At 41.9% G+C, this 27,223-nt stretch overlaps 1 protein-coding gene across 6 annotated transcripts in view; it reads right to left on the bottom strand.

Annotated features, from left to right (window-relative positions):
• The window catches only part of PDS5B (PDS5 cohesin associated factor B), a 187,332-nt gene extending 160,601 nt beyond the window's left edge, over positions 1–26,731 (bottom strand). For 2 of the 6 annotated variants that reach the window (XM_058547989.1, XM_058547987.1), the window contains exon 1: positions 2,645–3,232. The gene's annotated coding sequence lies outside the window, so the exon portion shown is untranslated. Of the gene's footprint in view, positions 1–2,644; positions 3,234–26,672 lie in introns of those variants that run through there. The other 4 variants (XM_058547984.1, XM_058547983.1, XM_058547986.1 and 1 more) reach the window with 4 other exon arrangements.
• Positions 26,732–27,223: the final 492 nt, after the last annotated feature.

Raw genomic sequence — 27,223 nt, 5'->3', positions numbered from 1 at the left:
TAGGAAACAGATTCAGAGAGATGAAGAGACTTGTGCAAGATCACTCTGTATGGTAGAATGATTACAAAGTGGTCCCAGTTCTCCACTCCTCCTAGTATCCATACTCCCTGCAATATGACACTGTACCTTCCCCCATCAGCAGACAGAGTTGATTTCCCCATATCTTGAATCCTGCTTGGTCTCATGATTTGCCTTGGCCAACAGAATGTGGCAGAAGTGACACTGTACCCTTTCCAAGTGTAGACCTCAAGAGACCTTGCACATTTCCACTACCTCTCTTAGAATCCTGCCACCACCACGTGAACAAGCCCAGACTTGCCTGATAAATGATAAGTGACATGTGCCTCAGTCACCCTCCATCATCCAGCAGAGGAGCCAGCCAACTGCCAGAAATGTCAGAAGCAACCCTAGATCACCCAGCCCCCAGCCAACCTGCTAGGTGACTACAGATATATGAGCGATCCTAGATGAAATCAGCTTAGCACAAATGAGCCAAATCTAGTCCAGATGATCAGATCCATCCATTTGATCCACAGGTACACGAGTAATAATACACAGTCGCTTTAAGCCACTGAATTGGGGCGGGGAGGGGCGGGGGGGATTGATATAGAGCAATAGCTAATTGAAATTCATGGTAAGTGGAAGAGCTGGGATTTAAAGCCAGGCAGTCTGATTCCAAGCTCATCCTCCTAATCACTACATTATCTAACTTCCTCTTTCAGAGTAGACGTAACATGCAATGCCACTGTCATATTTTCTTTCGTGAAAAACAGAGAAGTCATTTATGCTCACTATTTCATATTATTTTAAATTAATTTATACTGGGCCGGCCCCGTGGCTTAGCGGTTAAGCGCGCGCGCTTCGCTGCTGGCGGCCCGGGTTCGGATCCCGGGCGCACACCGACACACCGCTCCTCGGCCATGCTGAGGCCGCGTCCCACATACAGCAACTAGAAGGATGTGCAGCTATGACATACAACTATCTACTGGGGCTTTGGGGGGGAAAAAAATAAATAAAATCTTTAAAAAAATTAAAAATTAAAAATTAAATTAAATTAATTTATAAAAGCTCAAAATGGCAAATATAATTCTTGTTTCCTCCTTTAGGTAAACAAAAAAATCCAAAAGCATAACAGATCTAGAATTAGAACTCAACTGCTAACAACCACCAATGCATTAATTTATTAAGTATTGGGTAATAAAAAAGAAAAACTACATGTACTAGCCTGGATATATTTACACTTCTTTCAATGTAAATAAACTTTTGTGTATAGGGTACCCTAACTCCCCGAGTATTGTGAAATGTACCTATATTAATTTATATTAATTCATTTTCACTCTTAACTGATTTGCTTTGCTTCCCAATTCACTGATACATAACACACCACATCATCTACCCATCTATATGCATCTATGCCCATATAGTTTCCTTGATGGATCTTAGTTTCCACCAAGGGATGCAGCAATAGTTTCATTAAACTGGAAGTTGAGACTGTGACCCAGTCACTTTGGGCTTTTCATGACAATGAATCAACAAAGAAGGGGGTTACAGAACTGACTGGCATGACTGATCTTACTATCAAGGAGAAGCTAGGTTGCTATTACACAAGAGAGGCTAAGAAAAAGTATGTGTGGAATGCAGAAGTTCCTCTGGGATGCCACTTAGTATTTCCATGTACTGTGATTAAAGTCAGGGGAAACAATCCAGGCAGGACTGCTAATGACCCAGACCCTTAAGCAATGAAGGTCTGGGTCACCCTACCAGGCAAGAAACCACAACCAGCTAAGGTACTTGCCAAGAACAGAGGGAATGTGGAATGACAGCAGGAGAAGGCAATTATAGATAACAACTACAACCACATGACTAGTTGCAGAAATGAAAATTCTAATGAGTATTTCTTCCTTATTTTGATATATTAACCAATTTATTTATCTTCTTTTCAACAACCACCTAATAGTAGCTAATCTCATCTCTCAGTATTTAAGTTACAGGATATTAAGTAGAAAATGACTTAGAAGAAAAATGAACTCAACTATGGATAAAGGAATTTTGTATCCTCTCTTAAGGAGAGGATTTGTACGTTATGATAGTTTCATTAGGTTCAGCAAAAGTATAATTTTGCAATTGTCTTTATTTATGAGTTAAATATGATTAAGAGAGCTGTGTAGGGCCGGCCCGATGGCTTAGCGGTTAAGTGCGTGCGCTCCGCTGCTGGCGGCCCGGGTTCAGATCCCGGGCGCACACTGACGCACCGCTTCTTCCGCCATGCTAAGGCCGCGTCCCACATACACCAACTAGAAGGATGTGCAACTATGACATACAACTATCTACTGGGGCTTTGGGGGAAAAATAGATGAATAAATAAAATTATTTTAAAAAAAAGAGAAAAAAGAGAGCTGTGTATAGGGCCAGGGTACCATCAGAAAGGATGGACTGTGATGGCTTTTTATTGTCATCTTAGCTAGGTTGCAACTACATTTCTCCAAATTCCATTCCCTGCATGGTTGTGGGTTAGGGTTGGCCTCAACAGAAATTCCCATGAGACTTAGAAGACAAAAGCGAAGCAGCAGCCATATTCAGAACGTCAGTGTAAGGTCAGGTGTTACTGCAGTTTTCACACATTGTCATGGATCTCTGGGCTCACCTTCATTGGTATGGGGCAGCAACTGGGCCCACAGCTCCTCCAGCTCCTGTCAGATCTCCTTCTTTGCTGTCTCAAATAATACGGGGGCAGGTTTGTGTACAACCCCCTGGTGAGGTGTGCCACACCTACTGCAGGTTACCTATATTTAAGTTGCAGGTTTAGAAACAGTGAGAGAGCAATGAAGGTTCAAGTTTGGGCTCACATCTTCCAGCTCATTTCCATAAATTCCAAATCTTCTTTGCAGGTTCCAATTTAAGCTTACTCTCCCACACTTCATGTCTCTCTCTCCTTCCCAACTGTCAGACCCGCTGACTTCAAGCTTAGCACCAGACTCAGGAGTGTATTACCAGTTCCTATAATTGGTAAAAATCAACCACTACAATCATTTTACTCCTCTAATCAAACCCTAAGATAGAGACGGAAACGATATTTAGGGTTAGACTACTGTAGAAGGGACTGAATGCGTCCACCTGTCTCTTTTCTACTTCATATAACACCCAACTAAAGAGAAAAAGTCAAATATATATTGGGGTCATCATGTACCTCACTTTCCTTCCATCAGTAAAAATGTTCTTCCTGAAGAACATTAAGTTTTGAATGTATTTACTTTCTAAAGGAGCAAGTTCAAATTTTAAAATCTACCTTCTGGGCCAGCCCCATGGCTTAGCGGTTAAGTGCACGTGCTCCGCTACTGGCGGCCAGGGTTCCGATCCCGGGCGCGCACCAACGCACCGCTTCTCCAGCCATGCTGAGGCCGCGTCCCACGTACAGCAACTAGAAGGATGTGCAACTATGACATACAACTATCTACTGGGGCTTTGGGGAAAAAAAGGAGGAGGATTGGCAGTGGATGTTAGCTCAGAGCTGGTCTTCCTCAGCAAAAAGAGGAGGATTAGCATGGATGTTAGCTCAAGGCTGATGTTCCTCACAAAAAGTAAAATAAAATAAAATAAAATCTACCTTCTTACAAAGTTATATTTACATTAAAACAACAAAGATACTGTCTAAATTCAAGAAAACAATTAAAAGTAAACATACCTTAATAAATGTATTTAGACTACATTAATGTTAACATTAGACTTGTGCTAGAAGCACAAAACAAATCTAGAAGATGTATGTGCCATCTCCACAACCTACTCATCCAGTTCCCTCTTAAAAACACTTTTTTTTTAAAATCTAAAGTCAATCTAGCTAAAGTCAAAGCCATAAACTCAAATTTCTGTAGAGGACCTAAACGGTCCTCTGGACCTGAGCTGGTCCTAGCTAACTATTTAAAGATAGATGTCCAACAGCCCTATCATGAACATGACTTTTGAGACAGAAAAAGTTGAGACAAACCATTTACATTTGAGTACTTTTTCCACAGAGTAGAAACATCAAGAAAAGTAAAGGTCGAAGACAGTCGAAAAGTGACATTTTCTTCTAATATTTTCTGGTCCCAGGTGTCCCACTGCTGTCTATCAGAGGTTGCTGCTAATAAAGGGGAAAAGACGCAGCAGTAGAAATATGCCTGATCCTTTCACCAGTTTTTGTAAACATTTTTCAGCTCCTGCCTTTTCACTAAATAATTACCTATTTAGGGCAAATGTACATAACTGAAACAACAGTGAGTTTCTATCTTATTCTAAAAACATGTAACCCTAAAACAGGGTGTGTGTTAAGTCAGCAACCATGCTTAAAGGCCCAATTTGAAATGAATGAAAATGAGCCTATGAAGAGGTCTAATAATGACAGACTAGCTTTTGTCAACTCATTAATCTAACTCTTCCACAGATAACAATTATAAACTCTGGATAAAATACTTTTAAGAATAATTTGAAAGCTGAAGAAAGCAATCAAGAGCAGGCAGGAATCGGAGGGCTGACCAATGAAAACAGGAACATAGACTGGGGGAGGTTCAAATGTACACAGCTTTTCCCCTGAGGGCACTCTCGGTCTGCAACAGCACAGGGCCACTAGAACTCAAGCAGAAAGCTGCAGTTTTATTGAAGGTCGTGGCCACCGAGTGGCTGGAAACTCAGAGGATAAATTCACAAAAGGAGTTAGCCACAGCAGAGGAAGCCTCAAAAACTAATATAGACTCCTTCAAATTCTTCACTGACCCCTGAACTGCATATGCTCAGGGAAGATTCCAAGGAGCCCAGCAGAAAACAACAACTGGAAAGCCGAAAGAACTCAGCAGCAATTTCAGCTGCTGCCTACTGCAGAGGAGAGATGAGTCTGGAGTTTGAATATGGCCAAGTTACAAGGGCTTAGAAAACACCTCAGGCTTTCTACAGACCCATGTTAAAGCATAAGACCAAGCCTCCACAAGTTCATGATAATCATGATAATCAGCCAGTAATTTAACTATACTCATCAGAAGAAGATAAAGAGAATTAAAGATAATATATCATCCACAATGTCTACTCTACAATTAAAACTTTCTAGACACGAAAAGCAGGAAAATGTGATCTACTGTCAAGGGTGGAATAGTCAACAGAAAAAGACCATGAAATAATTCTCATGAGGGAATTAACAAATAAGGACGTTAAAACAGCTGCTATAAATCTGTTCCAAGACTTAATGGAAAACATGGTCACAACAGGGAATCTCAGCAGATAAATGAAAACAGCTTAAAAAAAAAAAAAAAAACTAGAACTGAAGCGTACATTATTTGAAAATGGGCTTAGAGATATCTGCACCCCCATGTTCATTGTTGCATCATTCACAATAGCCAAGACATGGAAACAACTTAAATGTCCATCAACAGATGAATGGATAAAGATGTAGTATTCAGCCATGAGAAAGAAGGAAATCCTGCCATTTGCAACAACAAAGATGAACCTTGAAGGTACTATGCTAAGTAAAATAAACCAGACAGAAAGACAAATACTATATGACCTCACTTATATGTGGAATCTAAAAAGTCAAACTCACATAAACAGAGTAAACTGGTGGTTGCCAGGGGCTGGGGAGAGAGAGGAGGAATGGGAAGATTTCTGTCAGAGAGTACAAACTTTCCATTATAAGATGAATTAGGTCTGGGGATCTAACGTACAGCATGGTGACTATAGTTAACAATACTGTATTGCATATCTGAAAGTTGCTAAGAGAGTAAATCTTAAATGTTCTAACCCCACAAAATAATGTTAACTATGTGAGGTGATGGATGTGTCAATTAACCTTATTGTGGTAATCATTTCACAATATATACATATATCAAATCATCACATTGTACAACTTACACAATGTTATTGTCAAATATATCTCAATTAAGCTGGAAAATAAATAAATAAACAAAATGGGAGGGGGGGCTAAGACAGCATATTAGGAACTACATAAAAAAGGGTCAGTGAGCTTGAAGACAAATCAGTAGAAATTATTCAATCTGAAGAACTGAAGGGAAAAGATCGAAAAAAATTAACTGAGACTCACAGACCTAGAGTACAATTTTAAGCAGAATAACAAGAATCCCAGAAAGAGAAGGGAGAATGGGGCAGGAAAAGTATTTTTAAATAATGGTTAAAATGTCCCAAACTTGGTAAAAATATCAACTTACAAATCAAATAAGCTCAGCAAACTCTAAGCAGAATATTAAAAAAGGGAGAAAGAAAGAAAAGAAAAATATACATCAAATTGTTGAAAATTAAAGTTAAAGACACAATGGAGGGGCCGGCCCCGTGGCTTAGCTGTTAATTGCGCATGCTCTGCTACTGGCAGGCCGGGTTTGGATCCCAGGCGCGCACCGACGCACCGCTGGTCCGGCCATGCTGAGGCGGCATCCCACATACAGCAACTAGAAGGATGTGCTACTATGACATACAAGTATCTACTGGGGCTTTGGGGAAAAAAAGGAGGAGGATTGGCAATAGACATTAGCTCAGGGCCAGTCTTCCTCAGCAAAAAGAGGAGGATTAGCATGGATGTTAGCTCAGGGCTGATCTTCCTCATGGGAAATAAAAAAAAGACACAATGGAGAATAAAAGACAATAAAAAGACATCTCGGGGGTGACATCAGCATCATGGCAGAGTGAGCTTCCCCCATTGAACTCTCCCCCTCTAAGACACAACAAAAAGGACATTCATATTCCAAAAGAAGCTATTCACACAAGGCAGGGGACGTCTGAGGCACCCAGGCAGCCGTACACCCGAGGACTGAGGTGCTGAAATCCCCAGAGTAAGTGGAAGGAGGTAAGAGAAGCTCCCTTCCTTCCCCAAGGACTGCAACCCAGAGACTGAGACCATGAGGCTCTCAGAGGAGGGGGAGGGGGCGGCTCGCCACGTGAAACCTGGCACTCTCCAAGATCCCTCACAGCCCGTGGGGATCCCCGTAGGGAGGGAGCAGAACTGTTGTAAGGGTAGTTTCAACAAGCTAGCCCCTCAGGAGAGCAGAGAGCAATAGCGAGGTGAGAAACCTCTGAGATCAGGGAGGCGAAAATAAGCGCCCCTCCCCAACCCAGGCCGCCCAACCAGTGCTGCAGCACAGTGGCGCTTCAGCTCAGCCCCATCCCCAGAGGCAGCTGCCCCCCGTGCCCAGGCCCCACCAGCAGGGGCAGCATGACCGCACCCCGCCCCCACAGGCAGCAGCCACCAGGTGCCCGGGCCCAATCAGAAGAAGAGGGAGCCTGATCCCCCAGACCGGAGGCAGCGGCAGTTCAGGCCCCACCATGCCACAGCCCCAGCTGCTCCGGCTGGACCAAGCCACGGCCCTAGCTTCTCCAGCTCCACCGTGCCATGGCCCCAGCTCCTTCAGCTCGACCAAGCCCCACCCCCAGCTCCTTCAGCTTGACTGTCTGCCGCCACCGCCCCCCCCCACCGCTCCAGCTGCTTTGGCTTGGCCTGTGCTCAGGATCCAGCAGACGTGGCACCATCAACTTCAGCCCCTGGCACTCCAGTTCCAGCTTCTTCCGGCCCAGCGGCAGTCCAGCTCCAGCTTCTTTGGCCCAGCAGTGCTCCAGCTCCTGCCTCTTCGGCCCAGCAGCACTTCAGCTGCAGCTGCTTCAACCCACCCACACCTGACTCCCAGCTGCTTCGGCTTAGCTGGGCTCCAGTCCCAGCTGTTCCCACGCTCCAGCTCCAGCTGTTCCCACGCTCCAGCTCCAGCTGTTCCCATGCTTCTCCCCCAGCAGCCTCCATTCAACCATGCCTCAGATCAGCCAAGGGCCGACGAGAGTGCCCACAGATTGAGGCGGGCCAGAATACACAGCCCTTGTCCCCCAGCCAGTGGCAGCAAGAGGAAACTGCGACCATATATTTTCACTATGAGGAAAAGTAAGCCAACACCAACAGGCACTATGCAAAAATATATTAAATCTCCAGACAAAAATGAAAATGACAAGCACCCAGAAGTCAACCCGGAAAGCACAGAAATATATAACTTTAATGACAGAGAATTCAAAATAGCCATCATAAAAAAGCTTAATGAAATACAAGAAAACCCAAACAATTCAATGAAATCAGGAGTTTCTTCACAAAAGAGATTGAAACTATTAAAAAAAAAAAAATCAGAAATCTTAGAGATAAAAAACACAATAGAGGAGATAAAGACTAACCTGGAAGCCTTAAGCATCAGAGGTGCCAATACGGAGGAAAGAATTAGCACTATTGAGGACAGCAATGCAGAAATGCTCCAGATGGAGGAGGAAACAGAACTAAGACTAAAAAGAAATGAAGAAACTCTCCAAGAAATATCTGACTCAATCAGGAAATCTAACGTAAGGATTATAGATATTCCAGAGGAAGAAGAGAGGGAAAAAGGAGCAGAGAACTTGTTCAAAGAAATAATAGCTGAGAACTTCCCAAACCTGGGGAAGGTGCTGGAAATACCAGCGAATGAAATAAATAGATCTCCCATATATATCAACACGAAAAGACCCTCTCCAAGGCATACAACAGTAAAGCTGGCAAAAGTCAACGACCAAGAAAAAATATTAAGGGCAGCTAGACAAAAAAAAAAATAATAACATATAAAGGATTTCCTATCAGGCTCTCAGCCGATTTCGCCACAGAAACTTTACAGGCTAGGAGAGAAATGGAATAATATATTCAAAATTCTGAAGGACAAAAACTTTCAGCCAAGAATACTCTATCCTAGGGCCGGCCCCCTGGCTTAGCGGTTAGGTGCACGCGCTCCGCTGCTGGCGGCCGGGGTTCGGATCCTGGGCGCGCACCGACACACCGCTTCTCCGGCCATGCTGAGGCCGCATCCCACATACAGCAACTAGAAGGATGTGCAACTGTGACATACAACTATCTACTGGGGCTTTGGGGGGAAAAAAATAAATAAATAAAAATTAAAAAAAAAGAATACTCTATCCAGCAAAAATATTCTTCAGATATGATGGAGAAATAATAACTATCCCAGATAAACAAAAGCTAAGGAGTTCATGGCCACAAGACCCCCACTACAAGAAGTGCTCAAGAAGGCCCTCATCCCTGAGAAAAAAAAGAGAAAGGGGATTCAAAGTTTTGAACAAGAAGGAAAAGAGGTCGACAAAACCAGAAAAATTGCAGTCTTCTATCAAAATAGATTAGCAAACACTTAAGTATAAAACCAGAAAAATAATCTTAAAAAAATTAAGGTGAAATAAAGATTTTTTCACAGAAACAAAAGCTGAGATAATCCATCACCAGCAGACCTGCATACAAGAAATGTTAAAAGAAGTTCTTTAGTCAGAAGAAAGATGATACCAGATGAAATTTGGATCTACACAGAGGAATGAAGACCACTGAAATGATAAATATGTGGATAAATATAAGAATTTTTTTTCTCATTTTGGACCTCTTTAAAAACATTGACAGTTTACAGCAAAAGTAATAATATACTGTGGAGTTTATAACAAATGTAGAAGTAAAATGATAAGCACAAAGAACAGCACAAAGGACAGAAGGGGGGAACAGAAGTACCCGGTTGCTGATAGTGGCCGTAATCTCTTCAGTTCCGCCTGGAATACTATATTGCTCCTGGCAATAGGGAAGGGCTTTCTGAGCTTTCTACTTGGCTCTTCCTGCTATAATGACTTGTATACACAGGTCAGGGAATAAATGTGAGAGCTCTGTTAGCTTCTAAGCATACTTATCTCAACTACATATTTAGGGAGAAGAAAGATGACAACAGGGTGGGGCTATGGCCCCACTGGATCCACTATGAGATGGACTTCACCCAGGCCTCCATTTATTACCTCGCCTCCACATGTCCACTCTTACTGGGGGCCCATGATGGCACTGTGAGTCTTAGGGTGCCAGTGTCAGCTCCAATCCTATATTAATAACCCTCAAAAGGCGAGGGTGTTCCCTTCTCACCAGATATAGTTACTTTGGTAAATGACCCCACATCTCTTTGGAGAAGGACTGAGGTAATATTTATTGAATATACTTGTGCTAATGTTGCAGGATCTTTTCTCAAGAATACCCAGCCTCCTCTATGATCAATGGGTGATAGGTCTCAATTGTCTCAGTCTGGAAACTGGGCAAGGGATTGCAGTGTTTTGTTGCAGGCTTCTGCTTGCCAGATCTTGGTTTTGTTTTGTTTTGCAAGCCAAGCAATACTCTAGCCAACCGCCCATATAACTTGCCTCCAGAATATCATCATTTTTTAGCCAACACCACAGATCCCTGCCCATCAAGGCACTCCGGTTCTCACCCCAGCCTTGCTGCCAATTAAGTTATTACATCCATCTTTTCATTAATGGTTACGTGTCACCACCCAGCCTCTGCTATTCTGGCATCACACCATCCCCAATGACACTAAGAAGGCTGGTTTTGTGGCAGCATCTCCTACAAGCCTGGCCTACAAAGAGCTAGTGCCACTGAATCTCAAAGATCCAGGTGCCCCCTCACTGGTGCCATTGTTATTAACTTAGAGAGGGGCGTTCCTCTGAGCCCTTTAAGGGAACATAGTCAAGCGGTGGCTTCTCTGCCACCACTGTAATAAAACCATACTAACATCCTTAAAAAAAAAAAAAAAAAGACATCTTGAAAGTGATTAAAGAAAAAGACCGTCAACCCAAAATCCATCTCCAGCAAAAATATTCTTGAGGGGCCGGCCTGGTGGCATAGTGGTTAAGTTCACGTGCTCCACTTCAGTGGCCCGGGGCCCGCTGGTTTGGAGCCCGGGCATGGACTTACACACTGCTCATCAACCCATGTTGTGGCAGTGTCCCACAAACAAAATAGAGGAAGAGTGGCACAGGTGTTAGCTCAGGGACAATCTTCTTCAAGCAAAAAGAGGAAGATCAGCAACAGATGTTAGCCCAGGGCCCGTCTTCCTCAGCAAAAAAAGAGGAGGATTGGCAGATGTTAGCTCAGGGCCGATCTTCCTCACAAAAATAAATAAATAAATAAAAAGAAACAAAATGTTATCAAAAACCTTCCCACAGAAAAAAATGCCTGCATGGTCATCAAACATTAAAGAAATAATACCAATCTTTTTTTTTTTTTTTTTTTTTTTTTTTTTTTTTTGTGAGGAGATCAGCCCTGAGCTAACATCCGCCAATCCTCCTCCTTTTTTGCTGAGGAAGACGGCCCTGGGCTAACATCGGTGCCTATCTTCCTCCACTTTATATGGGACGCCGCCACAGCATGGCTTACCAAGCAGTGCCTCGGTGCGCGCCCGGGATCCGAACCAGCGAACCCCGGGCCGCCGCAGCGGAGCGCGCGCACTTAACAGCTTGCGCCACCGGGCTGGCCCCGAAATAATACCAATCTTATACAAACTATTTCTGAAAATGGAAGAGGAAACATTTCCTAAACAGTTTTAAAAAGCTAGCATAACCATGCTACCAAAAGGCATTACAAGAAATGACAATCACAGACCAATAATTCTCATGAACATAGACACTAAAATCCTTAATGAAATATTAGCAGACCAAATCCAGAAACAGATAAAAGGACAACACATCATGACCAAGTGAGGTTATCCCAAGAATGCAAGATTGGTTTAACTTTCAAAAATCAATAAATATAATTCACCATAGTAACAGAATAAAGGATAAAAACCATATAATCATCTCAATAAACACAAAAAAGAGGGGACCACTGACAAAATTCAACACCCATTCACAACTCAAAAATAAAAATCTCAAACTAGGAATAGAAGGGAACATCCTCCATCTCATTTCTTCCAATCTACAAAAAACTCACTGCTGTCATTCTATTTAATGGTGAAAGACAATGCTTTCCCCTCTAGATTAGGAACAAGACAAGGATGTCCATTCTTATTGTTTCTCTTCAACATTAAATTGAAGATGCTAGACAGTGCAATAAGGAAAGACAAAGAAATAAAAAGCTTCTAAGATGGGAAAAGAAGAAATACAACTGTCTTATTCACAGATGATGATGGTTTCTGTAAAGAAAATTCTAAAGAATCTACAAATAGACTACTGGAACTAAATGAATTTAAGCAAGGTCAAAGAATACAAGGCTGACAATTTTAAAACAATTATTGTATCTCTATAAACTATCAAGAAAATTCTGAAAAATGAAATTTAGAAAATTTCATTTGTAATAGCATAAAAAACTTTTAGGAATAAACTTAATATGCAGGCTCTCCACAGAGAACATTAAAATGTTACTTCATATTATATGTACATATGTTACTACATTAACATTTTATATACAATTATATATATGCAATTACATATACATTATATAATTAATACAGTAACATAACTAATACATTAATACATAAAAATCTATTTTAGTAAGTTGATGTAGAGATCTTATATATATATATATATATATACATACAGTCATGCACTCATAACAACGTTTCAGTCAACAACAGACTGCATATATGACGGTGGTCCCATAAGATTAGTACCATATAGCCTACATGTGTAGTAGGCTATACCATCTAGGTTTATGTAAGTATACTCTATGATGATTGCAAGACAATGAAATTGCCTAAGAATGCATTTCTCAGAACGTATCCCCATTGTTAAGCGACACATGACTGTATACATATATATATATTTATAGTATGTTAAAATAAAGATGACAAATAAAAGGAGAGGTACACAACTGTATTAATAATTTATTGCTCTGTAATAAACTACCCCAAATTTAGCAATTGAAAACAACATATATTATCTCACACAGTTTCTAAGGGTCAGGAATCAAGGAGCAGCTTAGCTGGTCGATCCGGCTCAAGGGTCTCTCACAAGGTTGCAGTCTAACTGTAGTTAGGTATGCAGTCAACTGAAGGCTAGAAGATCTGCTTCCAAGCCCATTCAAGGCTATTGGCAGAAGCCTCAGTTCTCTGCCACATGGAAGTTAGGAAATAATACTCCATAGGTGTCTTGTGTTTCTGCACATCTTGTTACTGAGGTTCCGCCCTTCGTTTCAGACTATCTTATCAAAGATGTCTATAAGTGAACAGACTTAGAAGATTAAGTCTCCTCTAGAGCAAAGAGCAGGTATGCTTACTGCTCACTAAAAAATATCTAGGTTCCCTATGTTCAGAGTTCCTCTCCTATAATGCAATCCACTGCATGTGCAGGTGTCTTCTGGCCCTCTCCACATCACTGAGTGTGAACTGGAGCTCGAGGAACTGGTGCAAAAATGGGTACTTGGCTACTCCTATAGCTGTGACAACAAACTGTCTTTTGACTCTAACCCAGAAGTCTCATGTCTTCTATCAGCATCCATGAAACTGTAGCAGGCTAACTTGTTAGCCTGCAAGCAGGGTAAAATCTCAGATCCTTTACAGTCTTGACAGTGGGCCCCTCTACAACACGCCAGCTGATTTCTCCTAGAGTGAGTGACGAGAGAGAGAGAAAGAGACCAATATGCAAGCCACTGTGTCTTTTATAACCTAATTTCAGAAGTGACATATCTTCACTTTTACCATATTCTATTCGTCACACAGACCAACCCTAATACGACATGAAAGGTGACTATAAAAGGGTGCAAATAACAGGAGGCAGGGATCAATGGGAATCATGTTAGAGGCTGACTATCAAATTAATATTGTTAAAGGTCAGTTCTCCCTAAATTTATCTACAGAGCAACACAATCCCAATCAAAATCCCAAAAGGCCTTTTTTATAGAAATTGACACACTGATTTTAAAATTTACAAGAAAACACAAAGGAACTAGACTGGCCAAACAATGTGAAAGGATTCACACTATTTTTTTTTCCCTCCCCAAAGCCCCAGTACGTAGTTATATATCTTAGTTGTAAGTCGTTCTAGTTATTCTATGTGAGCCACCACCACAGCATGGCAACTGACAGACGAGTGGTGTGGTCCCGCGACCGGAAAGTGAACCCAGGCCGCTGAAGCAGTGAGCACCAAACTTTAACCACTAGGCCATCAGGAGTGGCTTGAGGATTCCAAGACTTACAGTAATAAAGACAGTATGATACTGGCATAGGAGAAACAAATAGATCAATGAAACAGAATAGAGTCCAGAAAAAAATCCATACATATAAGTTCAAATGATTCTAGACAAAGGCACAAAGGCAATTCAGTGCAGGAAAAGAAAATTTTTTTCAAACAATGGTGTTGGAATTGGATAAATTTATTTTTAAAAATGAACCTCAACACCTAGTTAACACCACGCACAATAATTAATTCAAGAAGGACCACAGTCCTATACGTAAAAGTTAAGACTATGAAACTTCTTAAAGAAAACACCAGAAATTATTTTGGGTAGGCAAAGCCTTCCTAGAACTCAAAAAGCATGCTCTATTAAAGAAAAAATTGATTAACTGGAATTCAAAATTAAAACTTCAGCTCTCAATACACTGATCAGACAAAGAACTTGTATCCAGACTATATTAAGAATTCTTACACATCAAAAATAAAAAGATAACCAATTTTTTTAAATGTGCAGGAAACGTGAAGAGGCATTCCACAAAAGAAAATACACTAAGTGTCAATAACCATATGAAAAGGTGCTCAACATCATTAGCCACCAAGGAAATCCAAAATAAAACCACAATGAGATACCAATTCACACCCACTAAAATGGCTAAAATTAAAAAGTCTGATCATCCAAATGTTGGCAAGGATGTAGAGCAACTAGAACTCTCATATATTCATGGTGGGAATATAAAATGGAAAACCACTTTGAAAAACTATGTGGCAGTTTCCTATATAGTTAAACACACCTATGAACCAACAATTCCATTCCTAGGTATTTACACAAGAGAAATGACAACACATGTTTGCAGGAAGACCCACATAAGCCTTATTCTTAACAGTAAAAAACTGGAAAACAACTCAAATCTCCACCAACACAAGAAAAGATAAACTCACACATTCATCCAATGAAATACCACTCAGCAATAAAAACTGTGATACATTCAACCTCGTGGATGAGTCTGGAAATATATGTTAAGCCAAATAAGCTTAATGCAAAAAAGCACACACTGTTTGAAGACAGAACAAAACGAATCTACATTGTTAGAAATCAGAGGGCTTGGCCGAGAGGGGAACTGAATGGAAAAGGCAACTGAGGAACTTCCTGGGGTGATAAAAATGCTCTATATCGGGTGGGGGGAGGGTGAAAGGGATAAAGGGGCACATACACGTGGTGATGAATAAAAACTAGACTACTGATGGTGAACACGATGCAGTCTACGCAGAAACTGAAATATAAGGTACACCTGAAATTTACATAATGTTATAAGCCAATATGACCTCAACAAAATAATTTAAAAAATCTAAATGTGAAAAAAATGCTCTATATCATCTTTTGGGTATTGGTTACATGGGTATAATTGTCACCCCTCATCAAAGTGAACACCTAAGATCTGTACATTTTACTGTATTTAATATTCATCTCGATATGAGCAAAATAAATTTTAGAAATGTATTTGTGGGCCGGCCCCGTGGCTTAGCGGTTAAGTGCGCGCGCTCTGCTACTGGCGGCCAGGGTTCGGATCCCGGGCGCGCACCAACGCACTGCTTCTCCGGCCATGCTGAGGCCGCGTCCCACATACAGCAACCAGAAGGATGTGCAACTATGACGTACAACCATCTACTGGGACTTTGGGGAAAAAAAGGAGGAGGACTGGCAACAGATGTTAGCTCAGAGCCGGCCTTCCTCAGCAAAGAGAGAAGGATTAGCATGGATGTTAGCTCAGGGCTGATCTTCCTCACAAAAAAAGAAATGTATTTGTGAGCTCATTGTATTAATTTTCCTTTTTTTCCTTCAGTCTTCGGTTGTCCACATGTATATTTAGTGTATATATACATATATTTATGTGTATTCAGTAAATATTTATCATCTACTGTGTGCCAAACACTATGCTAGGTTCCAAAATAACTAAAAGTCCATGCCCTCAAGAAGCTAACAATCTAGGGCAAGGAAATACATACTTCAAAAATACACAATGTGAGGGTGTCCATTATAGAAGTATACACAGGGTCTTGTGAGAAGGAGAAAAGAGTATCATACCTGGCCTGAAAGAAGAGATAGGTATCAGAAAAGCCTTTCCATTAGGTGGAGGATGAAAAGCATGATTTTTGACACGTGGACAAGCAGGAAGGGACCACTATGAGCAGAAAAATACCACATGCAAAGACACTGAGACAAAGGGTCTAACACAATAGGGAGCTAGGAGCAGTTCAGTAATTTTGGAGTTCACAGAACCCATGAAGAAGTGAAAGGAAACGCTGGCAAGGTAGGTATACACCATGCTAATGCTAAGGTATTTGGATTGTAGAGGCAAGGAAGAGCCACTGAATAGTTTTAAGCAAGGGAATGACAAATTCAAATTTGTGATTAGAAATATCACTCCGTTCAACACTGTGAGAGGTAACCTAGAAGGGAGTGTGATTGGAAGCAAAGAGACCTGTCCGCCAGCAAACAAGCAAGTCACGTTTACTTACAGTAAACCAATCAATGGCACATGGACGGAAGAGAAATTTCAGAATCACCAAAATGGACAGGAAAATGGGTAAAGATTAAGATCAAACAGTTCATAGAAAAAAAATAAATAAAAATGGCTCTTAAACATATGAAAAGATACTCAGCTTCACTCATAAGAGAAATGTAAATTAAAACTACAATGAGATATGATTTTTCACCTATCATATTGACAAAAATCCAGAAAGTCTGATTATACACTGTGTTGTCAAGGCTATAGGGAAATAAGTACTGTCATATATACATTACTATTACAATCCCTATGAAGGGCAATTTAACAATATCGAAATTATATCTGCCTTATTCTTTGACCCAGCAATTCTACTTCTAAAAATTTATCCTACAGACACACCTGCATATGTACAAAATGATATATGTACAAGGTTGCTCAAAGCAGCATTGTTATAGTAGTAAAAACTGGAAACACTCTAACTGCCCATCAATGAGCTGGTTAAATTATGGTACATAAATAAAAATGAACACTCTACAGCTGTTGAGAGAGAGCGGGAGCACACTAACACTTTATATACTAATATGGAAAGATTTCCAGGGGATATTGTTAGGTGAAAAAAGTAAAAGGCAAAGCAGTCCAAGTTTCCAACATCAGTGTAAAACATGTGGGGATGGGGGTAGGAGTGAGGCGGGATAAATATATTTGTATATGGCTGTATTTTAAAAATCCCCAGAAGGATATATAAAAAATCAGTGACATTAGCAAATAATTGTAAGAGTCTGGGAATTAGGCAGATGGAGAAAGGTATGGATGAGAGACTTTTTATTGTGTATCTTTTTTTTCTCTTTTTTTTACTTGTGAAGTATTAACGTACACCTAGTGTTAAAAAAAAAACTTTTGAAAATACTGTATCAGAATCAACAGAATTTGGTAACTCATTTGATGTGAGAATGGAGGGGTCAAGACGACTCCCAGGTCTCTGACTTGATAACAAATCTAGTCATCCCTTAACAACTTTAAAAAAAAAAAAAGGTAACTGCGTTATTAAGCAAGGCAGGATGTCAAAGCACACAGGAAGGGAGCTCAGTTCTGGACATGTGGTACTAGAGGTGCTGGGTCTGATAGCACACTAGAAAAAGAAGGTAAGAAACTCAGGAGAGAGGTAGGAGATATACTTGGAGAAGAAATCAAAGGAAAACATTTTATGAGCCTAATTTGTCTAGGAATTATTCTATAAACCTAATTAACCCAGAGAATAAACTAAAAAGGCAAGTGACTCAAAGCAACAGTGTAAGCCCACATATTCATATCCTTTTCTCACAGACATCAGGCTCTCACTAAAAGCTTATTTATTTAATACATTTAGATAATTTCCAAATTCACAACAAATTAGAAATATCAAAAAAGGGTGTGGGGTCAGGCTACCAGAGCAATCATTGGGCAGCACCATGACGCTGCAAAAAATGATGATGATGATGATTATAATAATATGGCCCCGTGGCTTAGCGGTTAAGTGCGCGCTCTCCGATGCTGGCGGCCCGGGTTCGGATCCTGGGCGCGCACCGACGCACCACTTCTCCGGCCATGCTGAGGCCGCGTCCCACATACAGCAACTAGAAGAATGTGCAGCTATGACATACAACTATCTACTGGGGCTTTGGGGGGAAAATAAATAAATAAATCTTTAAAAAATAATAATAATAATAATAATAATACCACCAATACGTCAACAAGCATAGCATTCTTCAAGCGCTCTTCATAGGAGCCAAAGTCCCATATTTTATCATCTAAGACTTGGCCAAAAGGGTCCCTCCTTCAAGACGTTTTTCATGGTTCCTGCACTCTCAGCCTAACATGATTAATTAATCTCTTTTTATCAAATCTCCAATTTCAAATATTTTGTATACATCTTCCTGAAAGCACTTTATTCTGCCTGGTTTTATAAATATTTTATAAGTACAACTGGTATTTAAAACACCAGTCTCTCTCCTCCTACTTGAATATATCTCTCTTAATTGAAGGACTATCTTTCATCTTTACATCTCTGAGCACAATTTCCTTGCATAGTATAGTATGCAAATATCCATTCAACAAACAATTAGCCATCTTTGCCTTCTCTACAGTGATGTGAACGAACTTTTCTACAGAGTCACAAATAAAGTCTCCCTGCACCTTACAACAGTCTTTTTATTGAGGACTTACATATTTGACGCCAGAGTAAGCATTTGGCCTGGCTTACGGCAAAAACTAATGAGATAAGGGGTGATGGGAAGTGACAGATAATGAGTTTGGAGTTTCTTTTACGGGAGACAAAAATGTTCTAAAATCAGACTGTGGTGATGATTGCACAAACCTGTGAATGTACCAGAAAACAACGAATTGTATACTTTCAAGGGGTGAACTGCATGGTATGTGAATTATATCTCAACACAGCTATTTTTAAAAATGAGATATCTGCTATTATCCCCACTTTACAGATTAAGAAACTAAGCCATGGCAAGATTACATAATTGGCCCACGATGACACAGCTACCTAGTAATAGAATCAAGACTGCTTGGGTTTTTATCCTGTCTCCAAGTCTACATGCTTAACTGCCATGCTCTTCTGCCTTCCTTAGAAAGGGACTTCACTTATCAAGCATCATAGCAAATGCCTAAATATGCTCCTACTGTTGTTCAAGTCTTAAATGTTAGTAAGCTTCCAAACTCCAAATAAGACTACAAAGCCTTGACCTAACTACCCTACACCATAAAGGCAGGGGAGAAGGAAAGTCAACAGCTGAAAAGAAAGGTACCAAAGAGACAAAGAAGAAAACAAGTGCTCAAGAGCTATGTTTCAAAGCTTGCCACTTTGAGCATAAGACTACATGAAACATTACTACTGCTTGACTGCTATCATCAAAGTTGATGGGCATGCCTAATTCAGCTGAGGAGGGGCTCACTGCAGGCTTCCTGGACTAGTTCTGCCTAGACCAGGATTTCTCAACCTTGGCACTACTGACATTTTGGGCCAGGTAATTTTTTGTTGTGGAGTGCTGACCCACATACTGTAGGATGTTTAGCAACATCCCTGGCCTCTCTGCCCACTAGATGCCAGTAGCAACACTCTTCCCCTGCCCCCAGTAGTGACAACCAAAATGTCTCCAGACATTGCCAAATGTCTTGGGGGAAAGAATTGGGGAGGGAGGGTGTCCAAAAATCAACCTTGTTTGAGAACCTCTGTCCTAGACCAGGGGTAACACAGAAAAGGGTAAGCTACTTCATGTTAACTAGCGCATTTAGTAACTGGAGACACACAAGGACTTTTTTTTTGCTTTTCACAGCTTTATTGAGATATCTTTGATATATAAAAATTATATATAATGTATACAATTTGATGTTTTGATATATATATACACATTGTGAAAAGATCACAACAATCAATCCTAACACCACCTCTGTGGGGGGGTGGTGACAGACAAGAGCCTTTTAAACCAATTACCTCCCAAGCTTACTAATAAAAAACTCATTTCATAAAAAAAATGTGAAGCTGGGAGTGGGGGCAGTATGTAGGGATTAAATAGGAACAAAGCTCATGTAGTCACGCCAACATCCCTAGATTTCTTTTTTTTTTTGAGAGAAAGATCAGCCCTGAGCTAACATCCATGCTAATCCTCCTCTTTTTGCTGAGGAAGACGGGTTTTGAGCTAACATCTATTGCCAATCCTCCTCCTTTTTTTTCCCCAAAGCCCCAGTAGATAGTTGTACGTCATAGTTGCACATCCTTCTGGTTGCTGTATGTGGGACGCGGCCTCAGCATGGCTGGAGAAGCGGTGCGTTGGTGCGCACCTGGGATCCGAACCTGGGCCGCCAGTAGCGGAGCTCGCGCACTTAACTGCTAAGCCACAGGGCCGGCCCCCCTAGATTTCTGTACAGTTCAGCACGTAAGGCCTCTGACACTCTAGTAGAAGATCAGCTATAGACATGTACTACTAAACACCAGAAAACAGATCTAAAGGATGTTAGAAATGAGAACTGTTCCCTTTGGTTTGAAGGAAAATCAGTTTCCCTTATATAAAAAACTAAGTGTCCCTCATCTCTGGAGGAACTGAAATACAAGGTCAACATTGCCACCCCTACCAGGGAAGAGGAGCAAACCAAATGACAGTATAAATAAAAATGAAATGACAGTTGGGAGTAGGAATGCTGAGACAGGACAAGCAGACAGTAGGAGCTGACCCTATAAAAAATTTATTTGCTCTCTCAAATCTCCCTTCCTGCCTTTATATATCTTCCAATAGCACCAAGTTAAGGGCTTTCAATACCCTCATGTTGACCCTTCGTTGTTCAAAGCCTAGCACTGTAGCCTCTCCATTCAGAGCATTGCTCTCCCTCAAGGTGCCAACAGGCTCTAAAATCTTATTCCTCTCTTCAAGTTTCACCTCTAGCAGACCATTTCAGATAAGGTGGGGGTGTAGGGGGGTTCACGAGTAAATTAAGCTACTCAGTCTAAAGTATCTGCTGCAAGTAACCTCTGTCCAATAAGCATATAAAAAAAAAATGCTTACCCTCACACATAATCAAAGAATGCAAACCTAAAACAAGATATAAATTTCACATATCAAATTGGCAAAAAGCATCAAGTTTAATAAAGTCCAATGTTGGTGAATATATAACAGGCATACTCATATACTACTGGCTAGTGTAAATTGTTACAACCTAAATATCACTCAGGGACCGGCCCCATGGCTTAGCGGTTAAGTGCGCGCATTCCGCTGCTGGCGGCCCAGGTTCGGATCCTGGGCGTGCACCGACGCACCGCTTGTTGGGCCATGCTGAGGCAGCGTCCCACATACAGCAACTAGAAGGATGTGCAACTAGGACGTACAACTATCCACTGGGGCTTTGGGGAGAAAAAGAGAAAAGAGGAGGAGGACTGGCAATAGATGTTAGCTCAGGGCCAGTCTTTCTCAGCAAAAAAGAGGAGGATTGGCATGGATGTTAGCTCAGGGCTGATCTGCCTCAATCAATCAATAAATAAATAAATAAATATCACTCAGTGGTGGTCTAGTGGTTAAGATTCGGCACTCTCACTGCCATGGCCCTGGTTCGTTTCCCCATCAGGGAAGCACACCACCCGTCTGTCAATGGCCATACGGAGGCAGCTGCGTGCTGCTGTGATGCTGAAAGCTATGCCACCGGTATTTCAAACACCAGCAGGGTCACGCACGGTGGACAAGTTGCAGCAGAGCTTCCAGACTAAGACAGACTAGGAAGAAGGACCTGGCCACCCACTTCCAAAAAAACTGGCCATAAAAACCCTGTGAATAGCAGCAGAGCACTATCTGATTTAGCACTGAAAGGTGAGAGGATGGTGCAGAAAAACCCAGCAGGTTCCACTCTGCTGTACACAGGGTTGCTAGGAGTCAGAATCGACTTCACCACACTAACAAAAAAAAAACACTCAAAATGAGTCAGAACAAATAAATTACGATACATCCATATAATAAAATACTCTAATCATTTTTTTAATTATGTCGATCTCTATGTGCCAATATGAAAAGAGCTCTGTGACATTAACTAAGGAAAAAAGTAAATTCCAGTTGGAAAAAAAAAGTAGACAGTAGTACAATATAATACTATTTGTATCAATTTTTTGAAAAGTAAACTTTCTGGAAACTGTTAACAGCCGGTCATCTTTCAGGGGGAAGATGAAAAGTAGCTTTTATTTTTACTTTTCTATATCATTAGAGTTTTTTTATCATATACATGAATAACTTTTAACTCAAAATATACAATTCTTTAAAGTACTCTATTCCTCCCAACTTTAACCACTACTCTCATCAATTCTCCACACACATACCCCTCCCTGGTCCCAATATTTGAAGACTAACTGAAATTGCCTGACAGAATTTCAGTTAGCAAGGGATATATTTTGGATATACATCCAGGGCTTTTCTTTAAAATCTCTTCAATCACTTCTCTAAAACCACCTCTGAGATCAAAGAACAGAAAGAATCCCCACACTGCCCAGGGAACCACAAACTCTCGTTTCCTTTCAGGCCCCTAACCATTCTCTCCGAGAGAGAGACAATGGTTGTGATTATAATACCCCCTCCTTCTCCTATCAGTTTTATACCTAGTCTTGGCTAATTTCACTCTCCCACATAAAGAAGAGCAACCTCAACTGTCACTGAAGAGGGAGGAAGGCCCAACCCCTTGTAGAACCACTTAACAGCAGAGATCCCGCTCCCTGGTTTTCCTCAGCTCTCATCACCTTGGTGCAGGTGGCCAAATACTACTCTAAACTTAGATAGGACAGGGTCGCAGTCCTGTTTATTGCATCATCCTTGGTACTGTATGTATATGGAAGCTTAATATTAGTTCATTTTAACTGAATCAGGTCAAAGCATTCTCTGTCAAAGGCAGAGGCAAGTTAGTGGAGTACTTCTAGGTCATGGCCCTTTAAAGATGCCTCAAAATAGCTTCCTGCTTTTGTCAGTCTTTCCTCCACCCCCCTTAACAGACTCTTAAGTTTTACACAGCCAAACCAAGTATTTCTAATTACTGCTTACTATTAATATTTAATCACTAGAGCACAATAACTATTATGAATATTTTTAAATATCTCATATTAATGGCTTTAAGATTTAAATAACTAAATTTTACTCATCTGAGTTTAATCTTCATGATTTTCTCACTGTGCATGATCACCCTTGCCAACTAAAACAATTTACAGTTCCAAAGCAGCAAACTTATCCTTAATTTTGAACTAATTAGTGAGAAGAGTTATAAAACCTTTTTCAAGTATTGAGGAAAATTATTATAATCAAGTGGTTCATAACAGTACAGTGTGACGAAGGTCTGAGCTCTACACTCCAAGGAGTCAGAATTGAGAACCATTTAGCAGCTTCTTAAATAACTTTAAAAAGTAAATACATTTTCAGAGAAACTATTTGGTTTATTTTTAAACTAAGTACTTTCGGAATTTTTAACATTCCCAAACAGGAATATTTAAACCAAATACAATAATCTTCTCCAAATACCTATTGTAAGTGGAAGTGACAAATGACTTGTGTAGCAAATTGAGTTTAAAAGTAAAAAAAATACACACTCATACATACACACACATCTTGTAACAAAATACAGTCCCACACTAACTTCCAAATTACTCTGACTTAAAAATTTCACGAAGAATAAATAAAAGCCACATCAAGTAATGTTAAACAATGAAAGACAAAGCGGCTTCAGGAGCCAGAGACAAGCAAGAGGTTATCTTCTGAGACAACTTAAGTGGACTGAATCCTGGATAGAAATTATTAAAACCAGACTCTGAAACAGATGGTTAACCTTGAAACTTCACTTCTTGGTTGGATGAACGAAACGAAAAGGGGAGAAGCAGATGGAGAATAATACGCTATCTGGTAATAATTTTAAATATTGCTTAAGTCCTAAATAAAACAATACAGACCATGCAGAACCTTCTAAGCTTCCAGGAGATCTAAGGGCTGCCCCAATTCCACCACATGAATATGACTGTGACTTTGGATAAATCAATTCAATTACAATCTGAACCTAATTTCTCACGCATATGATAAGTAAGTTGGAGATCATCTTTAAATTTCCTTGTAGCTCTCTGACACTAACAAAGGAAACACGAATTTATTATGTTCTAATATAAACGATACACAGTACTTGTCATGCAAGCCAAATCACAGTGAGCTCTCCTGTTAGTTCTAGGCACACACAAGTAAAAAAACTAGCACTGAGGAAGCCAAAGGACAATCCTAATTCTCCAAGAGGGAGAAGTAGAAAGAACACAACTTCCCAAAATATTTCCCTCCTCACAAAGTTTTGGGTATATACCATCATTTCACTCTTCACCAAGGCAAGCCCTAATATGAGGCATCACTTTATTTGAGGCTTCACAAATTAATGATAAAGCCTAGTCCTCAAAACGTTACTCTTTGTTAAAGCTGCAGAACAATTTTAAAATCAATTTAAAAATTAAAACAACTTTTATCCAACAGGCAACTCAGTAGAATTACATGTCAAAAAAGCTGAGTACAAAACAGCTCATGACACCAAGAATCACTACCATCACCACATTATCTCCTCTAATTCTTGGGGAAAAGGAGGGAAAAGAAGGACATAACCAGACAGGAATAAAAGCGACAGGAAGAGTACAGAAGCTGCTGTAAAAACAAAGTTAATACAAGGAGAATCAACCTCAACAAAAGAGGAGAAAGTAAGAAAGGGCACAAAAGTTCTTAAAAAAAAAACAAAAAGCCAATACAAATACTACCTTGTCATTTAAAATACACTTTCAAGTAAAACCCAGCTGAGAAGAGGATAACTTTTTAAACCTTCAAAAAAGGGCAAAAATAAAAGACTACTTCAGCTACTTCAATAATCAAATGTCTATAGTGCACCTTTTCTATACATATTTGTAAATTCATTTCAAAGGAATAATGTTCTGACTTAAGATGTATTTTTATAGTTAAGTTTTGAGAATAAATCTATCTTAACATAATAAGTTCCATGTTGAAACTTTCACCTCCATCTTCACCATTATAAATTTTAATTAGGTTTTCTGCTATCACTAGGTGATATAAGATGAACTGTTCCACAAACTGACCTGCATACACCATAGGAATGCTCATTTAATTGTCCCTAAAAATGCTAACATCCCTGACATAGGTACTGCAGAGATAAGAAGGGTCTTTTCTAGCCCTTATTTTGCTTAACACCACTTGTGTTTTTAACTATTTTACTTTACTACATGAGTTAATACAGAAAATGCTCTATCATGGAACTTTCTATGTGTTAATTGAGAATTATGATTATACTGCCATTCAAGTTTTAAATTGATTTACTTACAGCTCATTTCTTTATATATAAACACACTTGAGTTTTTAAAGGTTATTAGGAAGACAGCAGAAGACTTCCCAACTCACTCAAGACCGCAGACCAACCTTCGAAATTAAAGGCTATATTAAAGTTTCCGAAACTATTTAAGAAACTGGTAGGGTAGGACAGCACTGCCCATCCATCGTTTTATAATACAAGTATGAGAAGAGCGTTCATAGTACGTTCTTCAAAGTAAAATAAAGGGTTCCCTTTAGTTAGTTAGAATGCTTAAAACGTGTTGAGTGGGTAGGGAACTGCTTTTTCAAACCCTTCCCCGAGTCTACCGGGCCCGCGAGGGCAAGGCAGCAGCACGCAATTCTGAAGCCACCGAGCAGCTGCATTTCAGGCTCCAGATGCATTCCCGCAAGGACCCGCACCGCCGCTTCGCGCAGCTTGAACGCGCTGACCAAAGACACCAGCAACCACGACGAGAAACAAGGTTTTCTCCTGACCCAAAACTTTTCCAGTTGCACTAAGATAACAGAGCGCAAAACTGTGAACTATTTACAACTGCACACCATTTTCATTGTCGTCCCAACTCCGAGGCTTCCTAAAGGAAAGCCAGAACCCAGCTGTCGCCTGGGAGGAGTCACTCCGGCCAGCGCGGGGCTCTTCCTCAACTAGGTCCTCGGGTCCCCTGACACCAGCTCCCAGGGGCGCGGTGAGCGCGCTTTCTCTCCGGCGCCTGGCCAGGAACAGTGCAAAAATGTCACTCGCTCAGCCCGTTTTCGTCGCCCGGAGCAGAGGCTGGGCGGCGCGGCAGAGCGCCCCCGCGGCCCGCACACCGCCCCGGCCCGGCCCGGCCCCGCGCTCCCCGCCCCTCGCCCGGAAGGGGGAAAACCCGCCAGCGGGAGGATTCAACAGGAGCGCCGCGCCGCCCGCCTGCCGCCCGGGAAACAGCCGCGGCCGCCGGCGCGGGGGGAGGGGCGGCGGGCGCGGGCGGCCGGGCTCCGGGCGCGGACCCCTGCCGCGCGCAAGGTCACCGCCCGCCGCCCTCGCCGCCGCGGGCGCCCGGCCGGACCAGGGCGGCAAGTTTAATTTCCAGAGGCTGCGGCGGAGCCCGCGGCGCGGAGCGCGCGCCGGCCCGGGCCCTCCCCACCCCCACCGCGAGCCCGGCCCACGCCCCCGGCCCGCGCCCCGCCACTCCCGGCCCCGCGCCGCCGGGCAGCCGACGCTGCAACCCCGCTGCCGGGAGCCGAGTCCCCACGGGCAGGCGGGCGGCGTTTGAGCCCCACCACAGATACAGCCGCGGTGGCGGGCGCTGAAAAATGGGGCAGGGCGAGCAGAAAGGAGAGACATTTTCTTTCCGTTAACTGAATTGTTTCCTACCTCCGGGCGCCCGACTCGCTACTCCTCTCTCTCCGCTGCTCTCCGGGATCCGCCGCCGCCGCCGCCGCCGCCGCATCCAATCGCCTCCTCCCCCCCCTCCCCTTCCGCAGCCAGCCCGGCCGTTCCTCCTCCTCTCCGCTTCAAAATGGCGCCAAGCGCTCTTCGGCGGCTGCTCCAATCGAACCGCCGCGGACAGCAGCGGGGGCAGGCAGAGCGCGGCGTGGGCGCACAGCGCCCCCTGCCGACCACACAGCCCCGCGCGCGCGCCCGCCGACCCGCCGGGCTCCCCTCCGCCCCGCCCCGCCCCGGCGCGCGCGCGCGCAGCCACACGGGCACGCCGTCGCTGTGGCCGCGGTGGCAGCGAGACTGGCAGCTGTCAGTGCTTTCTCTGCCTCTGCGGCTTCTTTGACTTTTGCCGAAAGCCACATAAATTGTTATATGTCTCTAACTTTTTGGATAAAAGTTGGGCGTTATTTTAAAACAGATTGAGTACTGACGTTGTGCTATGTAAACAAAATTGGTATTGTTAACTACTTTGCGCCTTACTTGGT

Source organism: Diceros bicornis, chromosome 9 (genome assembly GCF_020826845.1).
Source record: "Diceros bicornis minor isolate mBicDic1 chromosome 9, mDicBic1.mat.cur, whole genome shotgun sequence".
In the NCBI taxonomy this organism is placed as follows: Eukaryota; Metazoa; Chordata; class Mammalia; order Perissodactyla; family Rhinocerotidae; genus Diceros; species Diceros bicornis.
The sequence above is the reverse complement of the archived record's forward strand: the minus strand, read 5'-3'. Positions and strand labels throughout refer to the sequence as shown.